Source organism: Urocitellus parryii, chromosome Y (genome assembly GCF_045843805.1).
Source record: "Urocitellus parryii isolate mUroPar1 chromosome Y, mUroPar1.hap1, whole genome shotgun sequence".
In the NCBI taxonomy this organism is placed as follows: Eukaryota; Metazoa; Chordata; class Mammalia; order Rodentia; family Sciuridae; genus Urocitellus; species Urocitellus parryii.
Window position 1 is genome coordinate 17,336,253 of NC_135548.1, and position 12,583 is coordinate 17,348,835.

The 12,583-nt window shown below is 38.7% G+C and overlaps 1 pseudogene; it reads right to left on the reverse strand.

The window, feature by feature from the left end:
- Positions 1–358: 358 nt before the first annotated feature.
- LOC144250951 (E3 SUMO-protein ligase ZBED1-like) overlaps positions 359–12,583 on the reverse strand; it is a 54,862-nt pseudogene continuing 42,637 nt past the window's right edge.

Consider the following 12,583-nt stretch of genomic DNA (forward strand, 5'->3'; position numbering starts at 1 on the left):
CCCAGCCATTTTTATATTTCAATTTTAGAAATAGGTTTTATTAAGTTTCCTAGGGCCTCGCTAGTTGCAGAGGCTGGCCTCCAACTTGTGATCCTCCTGCCTCAGCCTCCCAAGCTGCTGGAATTGTAGGCATGGACCACCATGTCCAGTTCTTGGGGAAAATTAAATATCAGCCATTGATAGTCTTTTAAGGAAGTTATGGCCTTTGGTTTGTGGAAGATGGCAGAGGACAGGGCAGGCCCAAGACTCTGTGCCCCTGGGAACCCCCAGCCTTCTATCCTTCCTTTTCAGCTTTAACTGGTCTTTGGGGTTCCAGACAAAACCCACTATTTACAGCAAAGCATCAGCAAACACGTCCCTATAGGAAGCCCCAGACCCTGAGCCCAAAGAAGCCGCAGCTGAGTGCATACCCGAGAGGGAAAATGTGCTCCTGATTGAGCCCCCACTGGCCCTACTCTTCTTCTTCGGGCTTGGTCTCGGCGGTTTTCCTGGCGTTCTTGTACAGAAAGACCTGCTGGTCCACGTGCACGGAGGCCTGCCCGTTCCTCTTGGTGCTGATCATGCTGGCTGAGGAGCTGAAGAGGCGCATAGGGAAGATGCAGGTGGCGGCCATGCACCAGTACTTTGGAGCACCTTGGGTAGCTCCGGGAAGAGCGCCAGGCTGTCGGACCACCACTTGAGTGGGTTCCCCTGGAGGCTGAGGACCTTCTGCGACTTGAAGTTGTTCAGCTCCTCCAGCAGCTGCTAGTGCAACTCCTCCTGTTCCTCGGCGCCACCTATCTGGCAGAAGGTCTCGGCCAGCATGCTGTTGATGACGCTTCTGGGCTTCTTGGCCACTGGCCCCTTGGACACTGCGTAGAGCTTGTCCTCCGCAGGCGGCAGCAGCGGGAAGCTGCTGTCCTTGACGTTTCCAGGAGGCCTTTGGCTTCCTCCACCACTCGGTTTTCCAATTGCTGCCTCTCTAAGGCGGACAGGAAGGGGAATCTCTTGTAGTAAGGGTACAGGAAGGTGGCCACATTGAGGAACAAATATGTCTATCTCAGTCGTCTCCTGGGAGGTCTTGGAGAGCTCTTTGGAAATGATCTCCTTGGCCATTCTCATCTCCTTGCAGTTGATCTCTTTGATGTTGAGCTTCATGTTCAGCAGCAGCGGCTTCACCATGCTGATGGTTGGATGCTTGGATATGGACAGCATCTTGGCCACCTGCTTGAAAGTCTGCAGCAGGTCCACCACACTGCCAATGGTGGCTCACTTGGTGGCCTCCAACATGAGATGGTGATTGTTGCTGTCCTCCACCAGGATTCCCGCCATGGTGAACTGCTGCTCCTTGAGCCGCTGCAGATGGCCAGGCTGCTGCCCCACCAGGCCACCTGGTTGCTGACCAGCATGCTGTGCTCTGCACCATGCTGCTTCTGCTTCTTGTGGAGCATGTACTTGGCCACCAAGGACTGCTGGAAGTTCGCCACCAGCCTGAGACAGCACACCAGCAGCAAGCCCAGCTTGGGCAGCTGGAAGGCCTGCTGGATGCCCGCTTTGAAGATCCACCCCCCAGACACAGCATCTGCATGGGGATATCCTGCAGGGAGCAAGCCTTGGCGTTGTCCTTCCCACAATTCTTGGTGGTCCTGAAGACCTTGGTGCTGATGCCCCACTCAATGAACATCTCCTAGAGCACGTGCGTGATGATCTCAGCTGCATTCTCCTGGACACCTCGAAGGTCTTTAGGCACCTGGAGGCCACCTACAGGCAATTAGAGGATGCAAGGCCCGGGATGTGCATGGCCAGAGTCACATAGGCGTGGTTCTGGTGGTTGCTGCGCCACAGCTCGGTGGAGATGCCGCATCACTCGGTGTCCAGGTGTTCCTTGAGCATAGCCTCCCGCATGGAACTGTAGCGCTCTGGCAGAGCCTTGCTGCAGAAGAACTTCCTACTGGGCAGCTCATAACTAGGCTCTGTGGTCCTGAGCAGCACACAGAACATGGGCTCATCCACAATGGAAACGATGCACAGCCTCTCGCAGATTAGCGACGGAACTGTGCCCATCAGCTCCTGCTGCCTTGTGCCCTAGAAGCCATGGCCAGGTTTCAGGCCAGTGCGTTCTGTGCAGGTGGCAGCAGCTGCTGCTGCTGCAATGATGAGGACGACTCAGGACTGAATTTGGAGAAGGCTGTGACAAAAGCCTCCAGCATCTGCTCCGTGTAGCTCTTGATGAATTCACAGAACTCCTCGGGGTGATTCTTCTCCAGGTGGTAAGACAGGTTGGACGTGTTCTTGGAATAGGCGATCTGGGACAAGCAGATGTGACAGTAGATCTTCTTCCACTACAAGATGCATCCTTTGACATTGGTGTTGATGCTGAAATACTTCCACATCTTGCTCTTGGCGCAAGGGTGCGCCACCAGCTTCAGGTCCACCTGCGAGCTGTCCACCACTTTTTCTCCATCGCTTCAGTGGCTGGGCCTGCTCATTCTCCGGGACATGTTGGCTCTGGTGAGGTTACAGGCATGCACCACCATGTCAAGCCTAGAACTTTTAATATTTTGTTGGATGATCTTGATCAATTTCTAAATAAAAAGGGAAATTTTGTGATATAAAATGATCTCTTGAAAGATATCTTAATTACTTTCAACATAAACCACTCAAGTTAAACATATTATAAAGTAATATTGTGTGTGTATATATATATATATATATATATATATATATATATATATATATATATATATATATGAATACGATGGAGTATTACAAAAAAAAACTCTAATTGAATCATAAATACTTCAAGGTGAAAGGAGGGCTGGGCCGACTTTGGCCACAGACCAACTCTGGCTGATGGTCTGTGTTTTTAGAGCCTATAAGATAAGAATTATTTTTCTTACATTTTTACTGAATTGATGGAGGGGGAATTGTGTTTCCCTTAAAGCCTAAAATGTTTACTAGCTAGTTGCTACAGAAAGTTTGCTGACTACTGATATAAAGGGTAATGTGACTGAAGTAGCAAATATCTACTAACGCAAATATCGATGTGATATTTAAAATTTATGTAATCTCCTCACATACAAAAATTTATCAAATTTATCAACATAACTTCTAATAACTCTGTTCTCAGTTCACCTATTTCTAAATTTGATGACATCACATTATCCAAACCCATCACCTCTCACTTGAACTTCTGTATCATCTTCTCTATTTCACATTATTATTCTTTCTTCAATGAATTCCTAACTCCTTGTTGGAAGCTGTTTTAAAATACAACACTTCATGTAATTCACTTGGTTAAATTCCTTTAGTAGCTTTTAGCTCACCATAAAATAATCATTTTTGAAAGTTCTTCATGATATCATACCTTCAAATCTCTAGAGTCCAAAATTATAACCAACATTGCTTATCTTTTCTGTATTTTCTGACCCCACCAGCCAAAGCCATATTCTAATCCAGAATTTTAGTCTTTTGAGTCTGAGTTTCCATTTGTCTGTAATATTCTCCCACCCTCACCTTTTCTCTTACCTAGTTCTTACTTATCTTTCAGATACTCCATTAAATACCAGTTTCATAAGGAATCCTACTTCAACCACACAAAATAAATCACTTATTTATAACATATACTCTATATTTGTCTATATTTCCATCTTAGGATTTACTATGATTGTACTCTATTAATTGTGGAAAACATATTTTTGGTTTCTTTACATTTTACAGAGGTAGGGCCCATGACTGCTGTCTATCAATCACACAGTGTGGAGCACTTCTTAGGTACTTAACTTTCAGTTGAATAAACAAATAAATAAGAAATAAAGAAGCAAGTCAATGAATAAGACAATAAATATAGAAACCACATCCAATTATATAAACCAACTCAACTTACAGTGTTGTGTTTTAGAAATATAATTATATGGGCATCTCAAAACTCTTGAAAACTTAAATTTTTTTACGCATATATAGACATCCACCTTTGTAAGGAATTAAACTTTCTGAATCAGCTGGAACTTTGTTCCCATTTTGACTCTTCACCTTTCATTTTAACATCTCTCCCTGACAAGTATTCACTCACAGTGTGTTCACATATGTGTGTGCACACATGCACCATGCCTCCTGTCATCAAGATTTCAGGGTTTCCTGAGAACTCTGCATTCTCTTTCTTCACATTGTCATTGACCATCTCTATTGCTTCCTGTCACTGACATCTTGGGTCTGAGTTTTCTCTGCTACTTTCTATTTTTACTGCTATTGTCAATCTCTTGTCTATATTCTCTTCACAGTAGTAAGGTTTATGTACAGAATAAAGGCAAAGAGAGGCCCCTCCATCTAACTGTCTGCAATGTAGAAATTTCTAGTCTCCTGGTTAAAATTCCTACAACAATATAAAAAAGCTGTGGGTAGGCCTAACAATCTTGTTAGCAGGGATTAGTTACACAAAGAAGCAAGGGATGGTTGGAAGAAAATTTTGAATGCATTGATAATGGAAATTTTATATTGTATTTTGATGTTTATAGTAGCACAGGTTCACTTCTTTAAAAGACCTGGAGAAACCAATCAAACTGTTCCCTGTGTAAAAAAAAAAAAAATTAATGAATATTCTATTGTGCTCTATATTTGAAAATTCAGAGAGAGTAGAATTTAAGTGTTCTTATCATATTTTATGATTTAGATATTAAGTGTCTCATTCTCTCACTAAAGCTCATGTGTGAGGGAATGCAAGAACATTCAGAGAAGAAATGATTGGGTTAAGAGAGCCTTAACTCAACTGGTAAATTAATCCCTTGATGGGATCACCAGAGTGGTAACTGAAGGCAGGTAGAGTGTGGTTAGAGGAAGTGGTACTGGGGGTCATGCCTTTAGGGTATATATTTTGTACCTAATGAATATAGTCTCTCTCTGCTTCCTGATCATGTGAGATACTTCCCTCTGCCACTACTCTTCTGCCATGATGTTCTGCCTTACCTTAAATGCTAAGGAATGGAGATAGTCTCCTATGAACTGAGACTCCTGAAACCATGAGCCCCCAAATAAACTTTTCTCCTCTAAAATTGTTTTTGTCAAGTCTTTTGGTCACATCAGTGAATAGATGACTAAAACAGCATACAAATGATCTTCTGAAATATATATACATTGTAAATGGAATGACTAAATTGAGCTAATTGACATGTGTATTGCTCCCACATTCTTGTTATCTTTTATGATAAGAACACTTATGTACAATTTGTATTTGTTAATTAAAACTTAAAAATTATATTTATGAAATATATGGATAGGTCTTTCACCAATTCTAGGATTCTCCATTCTTTTGGGACATCAAATAAAATTCTCTCCAAGTCTTATGAAAATCCTAAGAATAAGGAACTCCTTACCCCAGTATATGCTGTATTTCTTTTGTCTGTGGCACCTTTTTTTGAGCACAGCCACAGACATTGCTCAGTTTTTTCTTATTTATACTTGTAGTCAACCATACATATCACTCTTTCCCTCCTCTTCCTAATCATCAGAAAGATAACCTCAAATCCCCATGAAACAAGGGAATTTTGTAAAAAATGATGACAGTAAGTTCATCTAAATCAAATGTGCAAGAAACTCCATTGTTCAACATAGTTGTCACAGCCATATTCTCAAAATTAGAGTGAGAAATATTCCTATTTATTGGCTTTTAGCTACTTCTTATTTCTTCAGGACTTTATATACTCTAAAACCACCAAAATAAATTTCAGAACACTTTCATAAACCCCATCCATATCCATGAACCTCATTGTTCATTTCTCCACAACTGGGCTGGGATGTAGCTCAGTGGCAAAGTGTCCGCCTTGCATTCACAACTCATTTCCTGAGTTCAACCCCCAGTTCCAAAAAGACAAAAAAAAAGAACCCCACCAAAAAAAAAAATAAGATTAAAAAAAAAAAAAACATTTCTCCACAACTTACTGGTCCTGAGTACTTGTCATTTTCTTTCTTTGTGAATTTAAAAAAAAATCAAATCCCTGTACTTTTATATGGAATGGAGCATTATATATGAAAAGGGGATAAGTGTGTCCTTTCTTTTGCTTCTGGCTTCTTTATTTGGTACTATGCATGTTTGGGGATATGGGCACATTGGTTCTACCCTTGTTCAACAGATCAGAGTAGACCACCAAGTAGATCAGCACCTACTCAGACTGCTTTCACTTTCATGACTCCAACCTCAAAATGACATTGTTTGAGTATACCTCCTAGAAAGCAGTGGCCCCAGGGACTCAAGGTCCCCTACAGGATAAAGACCCAATGTTGACTCCTGTGTCTCTCCAACCTAGGCCTGTCACAATGGCTTCCTAAGGATTTGGATTTCCAGATCCACCACTTCTTTCTAATCTACCTTTTTACTTTTGCTTATTTATCTGAATTACTCTGCCTAAAGATCTATATTGCCTCTTCTCTGGAGTATATGATATATAAAACACAATGATGCAAAATCCATATGAGACCTGGGGATGTGGCTCAAGTGGTAGCATGATGGCCTGGCATGCATGCGGCCCGGGTTCAATCCTCAGCACCACATACAAACAAAGATCTTGTGTCTGCCAAAAACTAAAAATAAATAAATAAATATTAAAAATTCTCAATTCTCTCTCTCTCTCTCTCTCTCTCTCTCTCTCTCTCTCTCTCTTAAAAAAATCCACATGAAAAATATCCCTAGTTGAGGAATTTCTGTATGGAAAGAATTGGCTAAAACTTCAGAAACACTTTGGATAACAAATTGTGAGGGAGGCACAGATTCCACTACTACTTAAAGGTAGTTTTAGGTGTGACAAGTAGAAAATACTTAGTGTTTGGGTCATCACCATAGGACTTACCAACATTCCTCCGTCCTCCATTGCCATAAAAGTTGTAGGTGCAGGGTAAATTAGGTATGCTTTGTCCCTGTAGACTGTGAACCCTTTGAGACTATAATCCATGCTTTCTCTATCTTTGTATCTCCAGATCATAGCCTAATGTCAATGACAAAGTACTTACTCAAAGCATGTTTCATAAACAAGTAGATGAATTAATAAGTGAACAAATAAGTCAATTACCCAATGAATATTCACTTAGTGATTATTTGGGAGAGAAGTGCAGTGGGCAGGTCAGAACCACAAGGAAAGCATGAAGTTACCACCCACAAACATGGTTATAATTGTCAGGCAGCTAGTGAAAACTGTCAAAGGACAAGGACCAAAATGCACTTTATTTGCAAGCAGGATCTGCCTTGAGTTTAACAGTTGTTGAATTTAAACTTATCTCACTAACTGCTTCCTTGCAATCCCATAGAATAATTCTGCTTAAATTTTACTTAATTGTATCAGAAAGATGCTTGCCTGTAAATCTGTATATCTTCCCTTTTTTCTACCAGTGGTTTATACTTGAAATAGAACTGAGTCAATGGAACTCTTTACAAAGTATTTCCACTTCTTGCTCTTTCCTTGGGCACCTCACCTGAAGTTAGGGATGATCATGTGACCTTCTTGGGACAATAGCAGGTGTTACTTGTAGTCATAACCCTTCGTATCCACAGAGCACAAGTCTTTACCCTCTGGCACAATGACCTGCAATTTTGATATTTTGCCTGGTACCTAGAATGGGCACATTTTCAAGCAGAGCTCTCAATCAACCCTCAATGGGAAAAAAAAGTGAAAAATAAAATTTTATTTTAAATTGTTGAGATTCTTGCCCTTCTTTGATATGATAGCATGGCCTAAATTCTCTCAAGGAAATAATAGATACAAAATAAGAAAGAATCTATATAAATATGCTGATTAGGTAAACATCTTTGAGACCACTCACCCTTGCTGGAATCAAGGTATTACATTCTAGCCTACTGACCCTGGATAAGTTAGGTCAACAATCTGGGACTAAAAGATTTCTAGAATAATTATAGCTAACTTCAAGACTTGTGAGGACTAAATGAGGTTAACATCTAAGAAACAGAGCAATGCTTTGAACAGCCTAGGAACCATATATATGAATGTTATTGTTTTCACTTTTAGTCTTACTGGACTTGACTTTCACCTTGGTTACCCCTTGTGTTTCATTTAAGAGCTGTCTAGTCAAAGACCACATCTCAGAAGAGTTTTGTGAATCATTCTGTGATTAAGAGCTACAGAAATGAAAGTAAAACAAACAAACAAACAACAATAACAGCAATGACAAACTTTGGGGAAGTAAACCTGAAGAAATTACTTTTAGATTTATTGATCTTATGGTGTACTGAGCCTAACATTTAATTACCACTTGGCAATGTGGCCCCTTCTATAGTTAATCATAATTTAATATTTCTTATAGGGAAAGAGAATGACTTTCTAGTAAATAGTTTTATAACAGCCTCTGAGTTCAACTGGAGGTTGTAGAACCACAGATCCACACTGGGATATGAAGGGAACTCTTCAGAGTTTTAGACAGGAGTATAACCAGCATGAATAATCCCCAAAGTCTGGGTTTCATATTCCTTTTGTGTGACTATGACCTGCCAATAAGAGATCTGGAAGGATAAGAAAGGTGGACACCCAACTGGGCACAATGAGGATGATTAAGATCATAAGTGTCATGAGAATTAAAAATGAACTTATAACATGGGGCTGGGGTTGTAGCTCAGTGGTAGAATGCTTGCCTAGCCCATGTGAGGGTCTGAGATCAATACTCAGCACAACATAAAGATAAAAAAATAAAATAAATGCATTATGTCCATCTATAACTATAAGAAAATTTAAAACATATTTTAGCTCTACATGGATATAATAACTTTATTTTGTTTTATTATTATTATTTTTTGAATTCCAGTACTTAGTGAAACTCTAGTGCGGCAAATAATGTGTAAGGGTACTGCATAATAGTTCTTGTTTTGATACATTCCCTTTGTAGTGATTTATTAAGGGAGACTGAAAAAGCCTGATTAAAATGCATAAACTGTGCTGAACAGTAAAGAACTATGTCTAAGAATGAAAAAATGGGACCCACATGCTGCACATTGAAATTGCCCTTAATGCTATGGCCTATTGTTGAACAGATTAGGAAGCCAAAGGTTGATTGTAATCACATTTGAAGTTTCCCATCCCTTATAAAAGCAACACTTCCTTGTGCAAATGTTTCAATTTGTTGTAGTTAAAAACTGCTTCCTGACTTAATCCTTGAAGAAACCAGTTCTTTTGACTGTCAAGTGAATGGAAAAATTTAGACAGGGAACACACTGGACTTCACAAAATGAAACAGAGATTGTATGTTGAAAGAGAAATAAAATCTAAAGAATTAACAGGAGCAAATTAATCCAGCTAGAGAGATAGAGATAGGGATTTCTTTTGTACTTCATTTAAGCTGGGGAAGAAATTTTGTGGGTTGGCTAGGTGCTGAAATCTCTTTTTATTAATATATATTATATATAAATTTTTATTTTTAAAAATATATTTATTTATTGATTTGCATAATGATAATGATTCTTTTTTTAAGAGAGAGAGAGAGAGAGAGAGAGAGAGAGAGAGAGAGAGAGAGAGAGAGAGAGGGAATTCTTTTAATATTTATTTTTCAGTTTTTGGTGGACACAACATCTTTATTTTATTTTATGTGGTGCTGAGCATCGAACCCAGTTCCCTGCACATGCCAGGCGAGCATGTTACTGCTTGAGCCATATCCTCAGCCTTGCATTACAATTCTTAATACACAATTATATAATAATTTATCATTTAATTATATATTATATATAAGTCATGTTGACACCAAATTCACATCTTCATACATGTATTATGTATAATGATGGGGATCTCCTTTCATCATCCATGCTATTCCCCTTCTCCCTTCTTTTCCCTCCCACTCCTATTCCCTATCTAAAGTTAATCTTTCTCTCTTGCTCTCCCTTCCAACCCATTTTGAGTCACCCCCCTTATATCAGAGAAGACATTTGGCATTCAATTTTTGTGGATTGGCTAACTTCACTTAGCATAATCTTCTCTAATGCCATCCATTTCCCTGCAAATTCCATTAATTTATTCTTTTTTATTTCTGAGTAATATTCCATTGTGAATAAATGCCATATTTTTTAATACATTCATCCACTGAAGGACATCTAGGTTTCTCCAGAGTTAATCAATTTTGAATTGTGCTGCTATAAACATTGATGTGGCTGTGTTCCTATAATATGCTATTTTTAGGTTTTAGTCTGAAAAGAGGAATAGTTGGGTCAAATGGTGGTTCCATTCCCAGTTTTCCAAGGAATCTCCATACTGCTTTCCAAATTGGCTACACCAATTTGCAGTCCCACCAGCAGTGTATGAGTGTACCTTTTCCCCTGCATCTCTCCAGCGCTTCTTGTCTGTCTTCATAATGGCTGGCACTCTTACTGGAGTGAAATGGTATCTTAGAGAAGTTTTAATTTGCATTTTATGATTGCTAGAGATGATGAGCATTTTTTTTCATATATTTGTTGATTGATTGTATATCCTCTTCTGAGAAGTGTCTGTTCAGGTCCTTGGCCCATTCATTTATTGGATTATTTTTTGGTACTTATCTTGTTCAGCTCTTTATGTACCCTAGAGATTAGAGCTCTATCTGATGTGTTAGGGGTAAAAATTTGTTTGCAGGATGTAGGCTCCCTATTCACCTCACATATTATTTCTTTTGCTGAGAAAAAAAAAAACTTTTTAGTTTGAATCCATCCCATTTGTTAATTATTGGTTTTAATTCTTGTGCTATAGGCATCTTATAAAGGAAGTTGAGGCCTAGCCCCACGTGTTGGAAATTAGGGCCTACTTTTTCTTCTACTAGATACAGAGTCTCTGATTTAATCCATAGATCCTTGATCCATTTTGAGTTAACTTTTGTGCATGGTCAGAGATATGGATTTAATTTCATTTTGTTGCATATGGATTTCCAGTATTCCCAGCACCATTTATTGAAAATGCTATCCTTTCTTCAGTGAATGCTTTTAGCACCTTTGTCTAATATAAGGTAGTTGTAGTTTTGTGGGTTAGTCTCTGTGTCCTCTATCCTGTAGCATTGGTCCACCAGCCTGTTTTGGTGCCAGTACTATGCTGTTTTTGTTACTATTGCTCTGTAGTATAGTTTAAGGTCTGGTATAATGATACCAACTGTTTCACTCCTCCTGCTTAGAATTGCTTTAGCTATTCTGGGTCTCTTATTTTTCCAGATAAATTTCAGGATTGCTTTTTCTATTTCTATGCAGAATGCTATTGGGATTTTGATTGAAATTGCATTGAACCTGTATAGTGCTTTTGGTAGTATGGTCATTTTAATAATATTAATTCTGCCTATCCATGAGCAAGGTAGATATTTCCATCTTCTAGGGTCTTCTTCTGTTTCTCTCTTTATGGTTCTATAGTTCTCATTGTAAAAGTCTTTCACCTCTTTTGTTAGGTTGATTCCCAAGTATTTTATTTTATTTTTTTTTGAGGACATTGTGAATGGAATAGTTTTCCTCATTTCTTTTTCAGAGGATTTGTTACTGATACACAGAAATGCTTTTGATTTATGGGTGTTGATATTATGTCCTGCCACATTGCTGAATTCATTTACTAATTCTACAAGTTTCTTGGTAGAGTTTTTTTGGGTCTTCTAGGTATAGAATCATACATCAGCAAATAGTGCTAATTTCTTTCATCTGTCTAAATACACTGGCCAATGTTTCAAGAACTATGCTAAATAGAAGTGGTGAGAGAGGGCAACCCTGTCTTGTTCCAGATTATAGAGGGAATGACTTCATTTTTTCTCTGTTTAGAATGATTCTGGCCTGAGGCTTAGTATAGATAGCTTTTACAATGTTGAGGTAAGTTACTGTTATCCCTACATTTTCTTGTATTTTGAACATAAAGGGATGCTGTTGCTGTGTTTGTCTAATGCTTTTTCTACATCTATCAAGATGATCATGTGGTTCTCATCTTTAAGTTTATTGATGTGATGTATTATGTTTATTGATTTCCTTATGTTGAACAAACCTTGTATCCTGGGGATGAATCCCACTTGATCATGTTGCACAATCTTTTTGATATGTTTTTGTATCTGATTTGCCAGATTTTTATTGATGATTTTTTGCATCTATATTCATTAGAGATATTGGTCTGAATTTTTCTTTCTTTGAGGTGTCTTTGTCTGGTTTTGGAATCAGGGTGATATTGGCCTCGTAGAATGAATTTGGAAGTACTTCCTCTTTTTCTATTTCCTGAAATATATTGAAGAGTATTGGAATTAGTTCTTCTTGAAAGATCTTGTAAAACTCGGCTGTATATCCATCTGGTCCTGGGCTTTTCTTGGTTGGTAATCTTTTGATGGCTTCTTCTATTTCCTCGCTTGATATTGGTCTGTTTAAATTGTGTGTATCCTCCTGACTCAGTCTGGGCAAATCATATGACTTAAGAAATTTATCGATATCTTCACTATCTTCTATTTTATTGGAATATAGGTTTTCAAAATAATTTCTAATCGTCTTCTGTATTTCTGTAGTATCTGTTGTGATATTGCCTTTTTCATCCAGTATGTTAGTAATTTGAGTTCTCTCTCTTCTTCTCTTCATTAGCATGGCTAAGGGTCTGTCAATCTTATTTATTTTTTCAAAGAACCAACTTTTAGTTTTGTCAATTTT